Source organism: Seriola lalandi, unplaced genomic scaffold, assembly GCF_002814215.2.
Source record: "Seriola lalandi dorsalis isolate HSWRI2012SDOR001 ecotype SW California unplaced genomic scaffold, Sedor1 jcf7180002054582, whole genome shotgun sequence".
NCBI classification, from domain to species: Eukaryota; Metazoa; Chordata; class Actinopteri; order Carangiformes; family Carangidae; genus Seriola; species Seriola lalandi.
In genome coordinates, this window is record NW_019525135.1 from 807,823 (window position 1) to 819,216 (window position 11,394).

Consider the following 11,394-nt stretch of genomic DNA (forward strand, 5'->3'; position numbering starts at 1 on the left):
GTTAAGTAAGCATTAAAGTCAAATGTATTGAGCAACACGTCCAACGGCCCGGGCCTCCTCCCTACCAGAGTTCAGCTGCTGTGTTGAAACGTTATTTCTCTGTGTGAGCACGTCTGACTCAATCTCAGTTTCCTATACACACACACACACACACACACACACACACACACACACACACACACACACACAGGCAAGTTCCCTACTGGGGATGTGTGCAATGTGTACAGGGACTTTATCTGAATGTATGCATGTGTGTGTGTGTGTGTGTGCGTGTGTGTGCGTGTGTGTGTGTGTGTGTGTGTGTGTGTGTGTGTGTGTGTGTTGTTACTCTAAACAGAAATCCAGCTTCCTCACTTCTCTCTTCTGTCCTCAGTCTGTCAGTTGGTTGAACACGGTTGTTACTGTTCAGTTCTCCCTCTCTCTCTCTCTAATTGTTTCCATGACAACTGGTTGTCACTAAGACGTCGCACTCACCACGCACCTGAGATCAGGAAGAAGGAAGTACCTTAGCCCCGCCTACGCCAAATTCTACAAGGAATTCAGGTAGGCAAACACACACACACACACACACGCGCGCGCGCGCGCACACGTTGAATGAGAGGTGAACGCTGGAGGTCTGGAGTGTTGAAACTTCTCTACGTGATCAAACAAGTATGATATTGCCAAAACTGAAGGAGAATAAAGAGTGGGGTGGGGTGGGAATGAAATATGAAGGTGGAGAATAAGAAACTCCAGTTGAGCTGGTATAGTTTTGGTTATCTTCACTGTTTTACTTTCACTTCAGGTTTACAGCAGGAGCCCTGTTTAACAAAAGGGAGAAACTGTTTACATTAGACATTTAAAGTTTCAGCTTTCCCCTCCAGAAGTCAGTCATGTCTGTGTCATCCTGTGACAGTGAGACACAAGAAATCTGAGAGGACGTGAACGAGATGTTATTACTGAGAGATGTCATTACAGAGGGATCAGTGCCGCACAGTATCTACGTAATAATAACATGAAGACAGCGTGTCATCATGACCTCAAGGGTGTATATATGTTTGTGAATGAGTGCAGGCTGGTTTGTGTGTGATCATCAGTAATAAGCATGTGGTGGATGGGATCATGTGGTGCGAGGTTTTGGACTAGGTGTGCAGGAAACTCCTTTAGAGTATGCTGCCCTGGCTGCTATGATTCAGGTCTGGCTGTTTTTTTTTTACACACACACACACACACACACACACACACACACACACACACACACGGATTGGCCAGGGCCACAGGAGGATAGCATTTCCCATCCGGAATGATAGGAGGGAGGGAGGGAAGGAGGGAGGGAGGTGTGTGTGTTGGGGGTTTGGGCAGTCAGATTCTGGTTTGGTGAGTTTTAGGAGAAGGCAGTGTGTACACCATACACAGTTCAAGAGAGAAAGAGAAAGAGAGACAGAGAGAGAGAGAGACGAACAGATGGAGAGAAAGATTGAGAGAGATTTTCTGAAATGAAAAGAGACGGAAGAGAAGACTAAATACCTGAACACAAGATAAAGTGTTTGGAGAGTTTAGGTGACGGACGCCGAAGCTCCAGCTCAAGCAGCTCTAGCAGCAGCGGCAGCAGCGGCAGCAGCAGCAGCACCTTCACTTACCATCATGCAACCTTGACTTGAATGACTCGTCAGCTATGGTGTGCTGTAAGGAAGACAGGTTTTTGTTTCTTTCTGGATGAAGCGGGTTTTTCTCTGATGTGTTTCCGGGGATCATTAGTGTGTTGGTCTGTGTTTTCAGAACTTTTTTCTTCCCCCCCCCCCAACCTTCTCGGTTCTGAGGAATGTGGGGCTTATGTCAGTGAGAGTCAGGTACCGACTCACTAATTACCACTGCCCCCCCATTCACCCACCCACCATTGCTCTCTCTCTCTCTTTCTCTCTCTCTCTCTCTTACTCTTTCCTTCAACTCCACCACCTTCTGCCCTCTCCTCCACTCCAAGACCTTGTGCCCCCCACCCACCTTCGCTCTTGTCTCCTGCTATTGCGTCTACAAGCGCTGTCGTGACTGAGAGGAGAGGAGAGGACAAACACAGAGGATCTGAGTCAGAATCCAAAAAAAAACCAAAAGGAGAACAGAAACTCTGACTTGTCCTCTATCTCAGTGTGTGTGTGTGTGTGTGTGTGTGTGTGTGTGTGTGTGTGTGTGTGTGTGTGTGTGTGTGTGTGTGTGTGTGTACTGTGTTTGTTAGATGTGTCTGAGATCTCTACTGATTGTGCTTTGGTGGACCTGTCATTGAAGAAAGGAGGTGCCTTGACAGCGAAGGAGAGGCCGGAGAGAACCTGACAGACAGACATTAAGGAGGAGAGGAAGAAGAAGGGAAGATGAGAAAGTGACAAGCTGGATCATTTCTTTTGAACGGCGGCAGAAGAACCTACAGCGACTACACGTCCCATCATCCTACAGGTTGGCTGGGAACTCGTCATGTGTCTCTTTTTCTGTCCTTTCTGTCTGTTTCTCATTTCAATCTTAACGTTTTAACAGTTCTGCTACAAGGCTAGTTGAGGGACATGGTGTGTTTTCTCATCTGGAGGACACACACACACACGCACACACGCACACACACACACACACACATGCACACACAGTGGGTATCTGGAAGGACATTTCTTCAGCTGGTCCAGTGTTCACTCTGACCCAGCTGACTGCTGTAACCTTCACTACAAGGTTGTGCGATGGGGACTCGATGTTTATTTTTTGTGGGGATGTGTGTGTGTGATCAGTTGCTGTCTTGTCTAGTTGCCTGTGTGTGTGTGTGTGTGTGTGTGTGTGTGTGTGTGTGTGTGTGTGTGTGTGTGTGTGTGTGTGTGTGTGTTTCAGAAACTGGTTGAGCAGGGTGCCAGTTTGCCTTTGGTGTCCTGTTGTTATACAAACGAGATTTCGTTGTGTGAGCATATACATGTGTGAATGCACGTGCCTGTTCATATATTCTCCATTTGTGTGCAGTTCCAGTGTGTGTGTGTATGTGTGTCTGTGTGTGTCTGTGTATAAAAGTTCACATCCAGCTGATCTTTTTCCAAGAATAGCTGTCTCTCTGACTCTCTCATCTACAGATTATAAAATTACATTTACAAGACTCGAACTTCTTCAACTGTAGTTTGTGGACTGTCAATGTCAACGACAAAATACAGAAGCATCACATTATGATGAACCTTCTCCTTCAACAAGATGTTTAATATCTAATTCACACCTTATGTGATAGTACGTGATAACACTAGGGATTATTTTCCTCAAAAAAACACAAACTAATCAAAACCTGCAGGTGCTAATTTTAGTGGATGTAGCGGGATGATGATAGCGTGCAGGTGCTATTGTGTGACATAAAAGTTATAGTTTCCCTTACTAACTTACTGTGGAGGACAGTGTGTGCGTGCGTGTGCGTGTGTGTGTGCGTGCGTGTGTGTGTGTGTCATGCATCTTGACAGTCGACCGGCTTCCTTGTGAATACTGTAAATACTCCCACAAGTTTAAGGTGTGTGTGTGTTGAGGTGCCCGTCAGACCTGATGAAGTGATGACACTTCTTTAAAACTGCCTCACGCAAAACACCAAAACCAAAAATAGATTCCAGTTAAATGGTTAGTATGTGACAGTGATAATTATTCAAATGCACCTGTGTGTCTTTCTCTGTGTGTGTGTGTCTGTCATACAGTGGCTGTGGGTTCATTACTGATTGTGCAAGTAGGTTCAGGAGGTGAACCATTTTTCAGAATGATACTTATCTCTCAAACCACTGTATCACATTCCACAACTACAAAAAAAAGGGACAGACAGACATCCAAAGCAAGATTGTATATCGAAAGGTTTTTTTTTTCTACCTTGACCTTAGTATTGTGTTTGTGCCAGTTCTGGTTTCAGGAAGACAGACAACGTTAGAGGAACACAGGGCAACAGAAAGTAAAAATAAAAACTCTCTTTCGTTTCTTTCATTTTACAAAAGTTAAACGGCAAAAGGAAGAGAAACAGCTTGAACGGCATTAGTTATACGCACACACACGCACACACACACACACAAAGTATATGTCACATGACTGTCACATGACCATCTCATGCTCATGATGAGGAAGCATAGATTCAGTCTAGTGTGTGTGACAAAGTCATAATCCTAATCCACCAACACTGAAGCAGAAACCTAAAGCTGCAGTGTAAAGCGACTAATGCAGCAGAGAGAGAACCTGTTAGCACTATTGTGTTGTTTATGAAACACCTGTAACAAGATCTGATCACCCTCTCTCTCCTCTCTCCCTCTTTCTGTTTGTCACAAACACACACACACACACACACACACACACACACACACACATACCTGGAAAGCACAATGGCCACATTCTTCCTCTCTATCGCCTCCCCCCCTGGACCTCCCTCTTCAGCTCCCCTCTGATCGGACCAAACACTGAACAGCAGCGAGTCAAGGGGAAGTTGAGACAGGTCAAAATGAGGGTTGTACATACTGTACAGGTAGTTTAGTAAAAAACGGGGGTAGCTCTTCAATTCAGAGAAGTGGAAAAAATATTATTAACATGTTCAGTTTGTGCACAAATGCAGAGGAAACATGAAAAAACGACTTACACCAGTAGATAATTTGGACGGCAAGGAATTTCAAATGACAAAAAGTAAGGCTGGAGGTGAACAGTACGAGGAAAGGTTGATGTAACAATTCATCGTAGAGGAAAAGAAATTTAGTTGCAATCTGTCCAGGGTGGGGGTGTTTATTATCTGTTCCTGTCCTTTCACTCCTCCAAGTCACATCTGTTTTATGATGTGACATCACTGTGATTCAGGTTTGGTTAGGTTTAGACAGAAAAACAACTTTCCCAACAAGGATTAGGGAAAGATCATGGTTAGGGTTAACGCGACTGCTTTATGAAGGTCACCTTTGTCATCATGTTTACAATAACAAAACTACCGTTAAGATTATGGAAAGATCGTGGTCACGCTTAAAAAGAAACCAACGTTGGCTGACGGCTTGAAACAGGACAATGAACAGCAGCGTCCTGTGTTTAAATCAACATTTTGTTGATAATTTCAGCCGCGCCAACCTCCTCCCTGTGCGGCCACTAGAGGCCTTTGTCACTTAGATGTAAAAAATGATTGGTAGGTTGTTGGGCAGGACGACATAGTTTGTCAGTGCTCATTGTAACCATGAAAAATGATAATGCAGATTATACTTTTCTGATCTGCAGTATTGATTGTGATGTTTTGGTTAGCGCTGCGAACAGAAACTGGTTTGTTAAGGTTAGGAAAACATCATGGTCATGGCTAAAACGATACAACACTGACTGCTGGTAGGAAATAGGCTGTGAACAAGGGTGTCCAATATAGAAGTCATACACTCATATTAAAGTTTGTTGGCCCTACAACCATCCCTGACTTCCTCCCTAAGAGGTTATAATAATGTCACACACTATTTGACTGACAGGTGCAACGCTGTGACCTAGAAATGATGTTTATGTGCTACTAATTTAGAGATAATAAGCTTGTTCATTAAAGTATCTTATATAACAATTATGTGTAAACTTATGTGTAGGGACTCACAGCACTTAATTAGGGAAACATTTCTGTTTAATACTGAAAAAGTCTGCAGTGATGAGCGTGTGACACATTTAACTAAAACCACAATCTCTCCCTAACCTTAATGCAAAGTACTTTTGTTGACTGAACCTAATCACATGCAGGACTCGGGATGGAAATCGGGCCTATTTCCTCAGTGGAAAGTATGTCCACTGAAAACCGTTCACAGGGATTGCCCAGAGCGAGTGTTACAGTGAACCTGGACAAATTAAACCATAACTATCTGCTATCAGGATTGATACCACCAGACTTGATGGATTTTTTATTTCTTTTTTAATAGAGAGAGCCCTTGAGATGAGATATTGCGCAACTGTCTCTCTTCTGAGAACGTGGCAGGACCGACACACACTGTTGAGTGTGTAAACAGGTGACATCCACACAGTGTGAAGGCTGGATCAACACTCCTCCTCCTCCTCTTCCCCCCCTTTTCTCCTTACTCCCCTGCCTTCTGCTGGTCAACCTTTCACCTCCGCGTAACCCCTCCAACCCTCCCCCCCATGCGGTGACACTGCTGAACCCTCCATCCTCTCCTCCTATCCTGCTCGCCTCCTTCCTCCCTCCCTACTCTGTTCTCCAACCTGCTCATACGCTAATGCTGTTATTATGCTTCATTTCACTGCTAGTTTCTTCCTCTGCCTGTTGACTCCTTTAGCTGGATGGAGGTTTTCTTTTTTTAGGGTTAGATTGAGTGTGAACATGGGCATATTAAAGGATAACTTTGTCTTCAATGCCCATATCTACATTAAAAGCTTAAGTTTGTAGTTTGTAACAGTTGAATTGTGAAGAGATCCCTTCCCTATAGTGTCTACAATTTGTGCACAGAAATTAAATTACAATCGTTTTAGGGAAGTGTGTTTGAAGACAGTATGGACATGAGGAACAATAACAGTGATTAGCAATTATTCTAATGAACATACAGGTATGTGAGTGCTGTTTTAAATTAGACCTAATTAGACTTTAAATTAAATATTTTTAACCTAACCTTTAGCTCGCATTCACGCACACGCACACGCACACGCACACGCACACCAAGCATCCAATTGCCCTGTTCTCAAACAGACTCTTCTCTGCATACCTGTTGCTACACACAATGGGCTAGTTGTCTGGACCGCAGGCCAAGAGGCAAGGTGTGTGTGTGTGTGTGTGTGTGTGTGTGTGTGTGTGTGTGTGTGTGTGTGTGTGTGTGTGTGTGTACGTGCAATGGGTGATTTGATTCTGGCAGGGAAGGCAAGCAAATGTGGATAGTGTTGAGGTGTGCGAGTGTGTGGAAGTGAGTACGGTAGGTGAGGGGGACAGAAACTACCGCTACTACACTGCAGCTCATGATAAGACCCAACCATAAAACACACACACACACACACACACACACACACACACACACACACACTTGCATGCATGCATACACACAGCTACTCTGCCCTCCATCCTGCCAGAATGGAATGTTCCATGGGCCGAGACTCACTCTGTGAACCCATTCACAAAATGGCACAGAATAGGCATGTTCAGGCCACACACACACACACACACACACACAGACACAGACACTTGCATGTGCAGACACACAGGCTCATCCCTCCTCTCTCTCTCTCTCTCATCCTCTCATCTATCATTCACACTTGTCCCCTCTCTCCTACGTTCTCACACTCCCTTTCCCTTTCTCTTCTTTGTTTGTTCCACAGGTAGTTTCAGCTCGTCATTCAGTGTGAGAGCAGGTGAACAGGTGGATTACAAAGCGTTTTTTTTTTTTTCATCATAAAACCTGTGTTTCGGTGTGGTGTGCGTGACACTGTTTAGCGCTTTAGCTATTGTGAGTTTAGGTTCTTAGTTTAGTTTCTGTATTTAGGGGGCGTTAGCTGGAGTTGGCTGGCACTGAATTCCACCAGCTTTACATTCAGCTCTGATCTGCCTGTTTTACTTACCTTCTCATTTTTCTGATCACTTTCTCTCTCTTTGTGTGTGTGTGTGCACGTGTGATGGAGAACAATTTCTCTTCCCAGGACACAAGGAACGGTGAAAATTGCAGGTTTAAGATTGCTAGAAGATAAAACGTCTTTACAATTAATGAAGTGAAATTCCGATCAGGAGACACTGCTTTCTGATGTACTCGTGTTATTTACATGCTTGTAATTACACATATTGAATGCTGCGTAATCATCCTGCCATGTTATAATAAATATACAGAGATGGTGCACACAGCAGAGACAGGATCAGTCAGGGGATGAGACTGAACAGCACCAAGTCATAGCTGGTTAGCTGGTGACGGAGGTGGATAAAGGGCAGGGGTTTGCTTCACATGGACTAGTTTGTACAAAATGTTATCTGACCACATCCAGAGATCCAAGTGTTTATAGTGGCTGTAATAAACAACTTAAGTAGTTATGTGAAGAATTTAAAAAGAAAAAGAGTTTTAGAGCCATGGTCTCACCTCTGCACCCCAGGCCAACAACTGTGTGAAGTAGCAATGACTGTCGGATTGTCTGGCCGTGGTCGCACTCGTATAGTGAGGCCAAAATCCCCCAAAAGAAGTGTCCGTGGCATGTACATTACTTTCCGCATTCAAAAGTTGAAACTCCTGAAATGTCCATTACAATCATCGATTGCTTTGTGTCACTTTTTCTTTCATTTCCAAGTAAGTGATTTACATACTGTGGCTGAAGTGTGGCTTTACTTTCAACCTGCCCGTCTGGAATGTACTGCTAGATGCATTGAAGATGGCACATTACATGTAATAATAATAATAATAATGGAACAGTATGAAACCAAAACTGCAAAAGCAAGACCTTAGTTGTAAGATAAAATCCACCTGTGCTCATAATTCAGCAGGGTCTGGTATTTCATCCACATGCTGCTTACACACCATCACATGACAGATTCTGGGTGTGAGGACAGTCATCCATGTTGACGTTATAGTGGTTATTGGTCACTGGCCAGATAATAAGTGGCTTCACTGTGGTTATAAGTCATAAGGGCGATGCTGTTTTTTAAGTTTTTCTAGCTCCTTCAAATCTTTTCTTCAGACGTCTCTCTTCCTCTTTCTCTCTCCTTCCGTGTCTCCTTGACCTTGGCTCTGATTGTAGCACCTAAACACACAATGCTCCTGCTCTGCCATTGGATAGTGACAAGCCACATGACTGGATTGTCAGCTGATCAAATTCTAGGCAAAAGGGGAAACTTCTTTCATCAGGATGGAAGAAAAAAAAATGCAGGACTTTAATGTCAGATCCTGTGTGTGTGTGTGTGTGTGTGTGTGTGTGTGTGTGTGTGTGTGTGTGTGTGTGTGTGTACGTGCACGGTAGCAGGGAAGAAAGGCTCTCTTTTTGTGCTGAGTCATTTTTGTTAATCATAAGTGGGACACTGGGATTGGTTATCAGTGGTTACAGGATGTGAGGTGAAGGAGGAAGCGTTACAGCAGAACGGAGGCAGATATGAAAAGTCTTAATCTCTCAGGAGTTTTTAAGCAGAACAGCATTTTTACACTTTACACTGGACAGGTTACATCCGTCTCACACACAAACGCACTGTGATCTGTGCGTTGTGTGTGTTCAGATGAATGCAAGTGTGTGACACCCTGCAGTGTTTGTTCCCTCTGTTGGGACTTTGATGAGAGGGTCACCTGAGATTGAGGATCCAGTTTAGATCATTTTCTTTATATTTCAGTTTTAAGTACTTATGCTCTGACTGAGGAAATATTTATTTTAGTTTGACACTGACGCTTAAAATATATTATGTAGTGGTTTGAGTTCAGTAAAAAAAGTAAAGCAGGGCATTGATTCTTAATTATTTTTCCATATTTTTTTTATTTTCAATTCATTTTGAATGTTCAGTCTAAGTCCAAGTTTTGTTTTTGGTATTTTTCATGTCATATTCAAATGTTCAGTTTCAGTTTTCTTTCTGTGGAAATGAAAGAGATCCTTGTTAATTTTATTTCAGATTTAGTTATTAGATTTCTGAGGCCTGCGTCTGATCTTTTTTGAAATATCTTCTCCACATAAAGCGATGGACAAAAATCTTGAACTTTCTTGCATTAAAAGAAAATCTCATCTTGTATCAGTTGGAGTCTTTTAGTCTTGATTTTTGTTTCAGCTAACAAAAATGTTTTTAACGGCTATATTAGTACTTGTGTAACTTTCCATTTATAAACAGATACAGAGGTAAACAGAGATATTAAAAAGCTGGTAGAGAGAAACACAGACACTCACTAGCACAGATGCTGATGTCTGAAGTGTTGCTGATGAAGGTGTAATCTGCTGCCTGTTGGAATTATTTTCCTGACAAACAAGCACTTAGTTGAGTTGAAGCCCGTCAGCTGTGTCACATGCCATGCAGGGCCGACACACATCTCCAGACACACACACATTTCTCTAATGTTTATGTTTGCATTAGCAGTTAGTGAAGTTTACATACAACACAACACAGCACCGTACCTCTTTGCATTCAGCGTTTCTGCCGACATCCATGCTGACCTTTGCTTTTGATGACATACTGTTTGACAGTAAATCTCAGATGTTTTAAAAAATGTAGTTCCTTGCGGATCATAGGTATTAACCATCATCAACCATGTGTACTGAAGTGAACGGCTCGCTTCATAGTAGTTTCTATGACCCCAATCTTAATCACTTTTTAAACAGAATTATCAGTTTGAAAGGCCACTGATACCAAATGGAAACAGGCACACAATATAGCCTGTGAATGTGTGTTTGTGTGCTTATGAGTGTGTGGCTGCGCATGCATGTATGCTAGAGCCAATAACACCAATATGAAACCTTCAAAGAATAATAATGAAATAACAATACATTGGCCAAAATTGTTATTTTCCTTACATAAAGACGTGTTATTGAAAACATTGTATGACGAGGATATGTCTGTTGGACAATAAGCCTTATTTTTTTTAACAGTAAACATCATTAAAAATGTAATTATTGTGAAATATAATATCAATAGGAACATAAATAATAAAAAAGAGAAAAGTTACATTTACATACATATGCTGCCAATAAAATAAGATAAAATAAAATGACTAATTTACTGATCTGCAGTGTCTTCTTTGTATGTGTGCCAAGGTGCGCAGCAAGATTATGCATCAGCAGTTCACTGATATCAGCTGATACAACCTCCGAATGTAGGTTCAGATATACGTACTGTACGGGAGCGTGTGTGTTGAGTTTGACTAAACTATGTGTGCGTTACTCTCTGTTTGGTTGGCAACAAGACAGCACACACAGACACGGCAGACTCCTCTTCAGACTCTAACATCCTCCCATCGGTCTCAGTGACCGTTGCAAAGCTGTTTGTGTACGGCTTCTTACAGTTGTGTATGGATTCATATCAGACCTGCAGGGCCAGTTCCCCCACGTCTATTACCCCTGAGCTGATGGCTATCTCCTGTTCAGTGCATGACTTTGTGCTTTTGTGGCATTAGTGTGTGTGTGGACGTCTTTATTGGACACACTGGGCATCTTTTGGTGATTTCATCATTAGAGTCCAATTGTTGGATTCTGTTATATAAATGTTTATATTCTGTTCATGAGTGCTACCTAGAGTCGGGAACTGCTGGTGTGAGCTTGTGAAGGCTGTTGAGACATTGTATGTTAAACTAGGCTATTGAAATAAACTTGCCTTGACTTGATGTGTGAGTGTGTGTTTGTGAGATACAGTGTGCTGGCAATAAAGTCATCTTGGTGTTTGGATCACACTCTCCTCCACCTTTTAAAATAGGTTTATTGCTGTGTGCGGCCTTCACTCCAACCTTTTTACACTCTGTTGGGGGAGAGAAGAGATTTCTCCATCTGTAAACTTTGAACTGGCTA

The 11,394-nt window shown here is 42.7% G+C and overlaps 1 protein-coding gene across 9 annotated transcripts in view; it reads left to right on the forward strand.

The window, feature by feature from the left end:
* The first annotated feature begins 382 nt into the window (after window positions 1–382).
* The window catches only part of rbm47 (RNA binding motif protein 47), a 32,299-nt gene continuing 21,287 nt past the window's right edge, over window positions 383–11,394 (forward strand). For 4 of the 9 annotated variants that reach the window (XM_087177166.1, XM_087177169.1, XM_087177168.1 and 1 more), the window contains exons 1-2: window positions 1,343–1,664; window positions 2,260–2,424. The gene's annotated coding sequence lies outside the window, so the exon portion shown is untranslated. Of the gene's footprint in view, window positions 544–1,342; window positions 1,665–2,259; window positions 2,425–11,394 lie in introns of those variants that run through there. The other 5 variants (XM_023418506.2, XM_087177167.1, XM_023418507.2 and 2 more) reach the window with 4 other exon arrangements.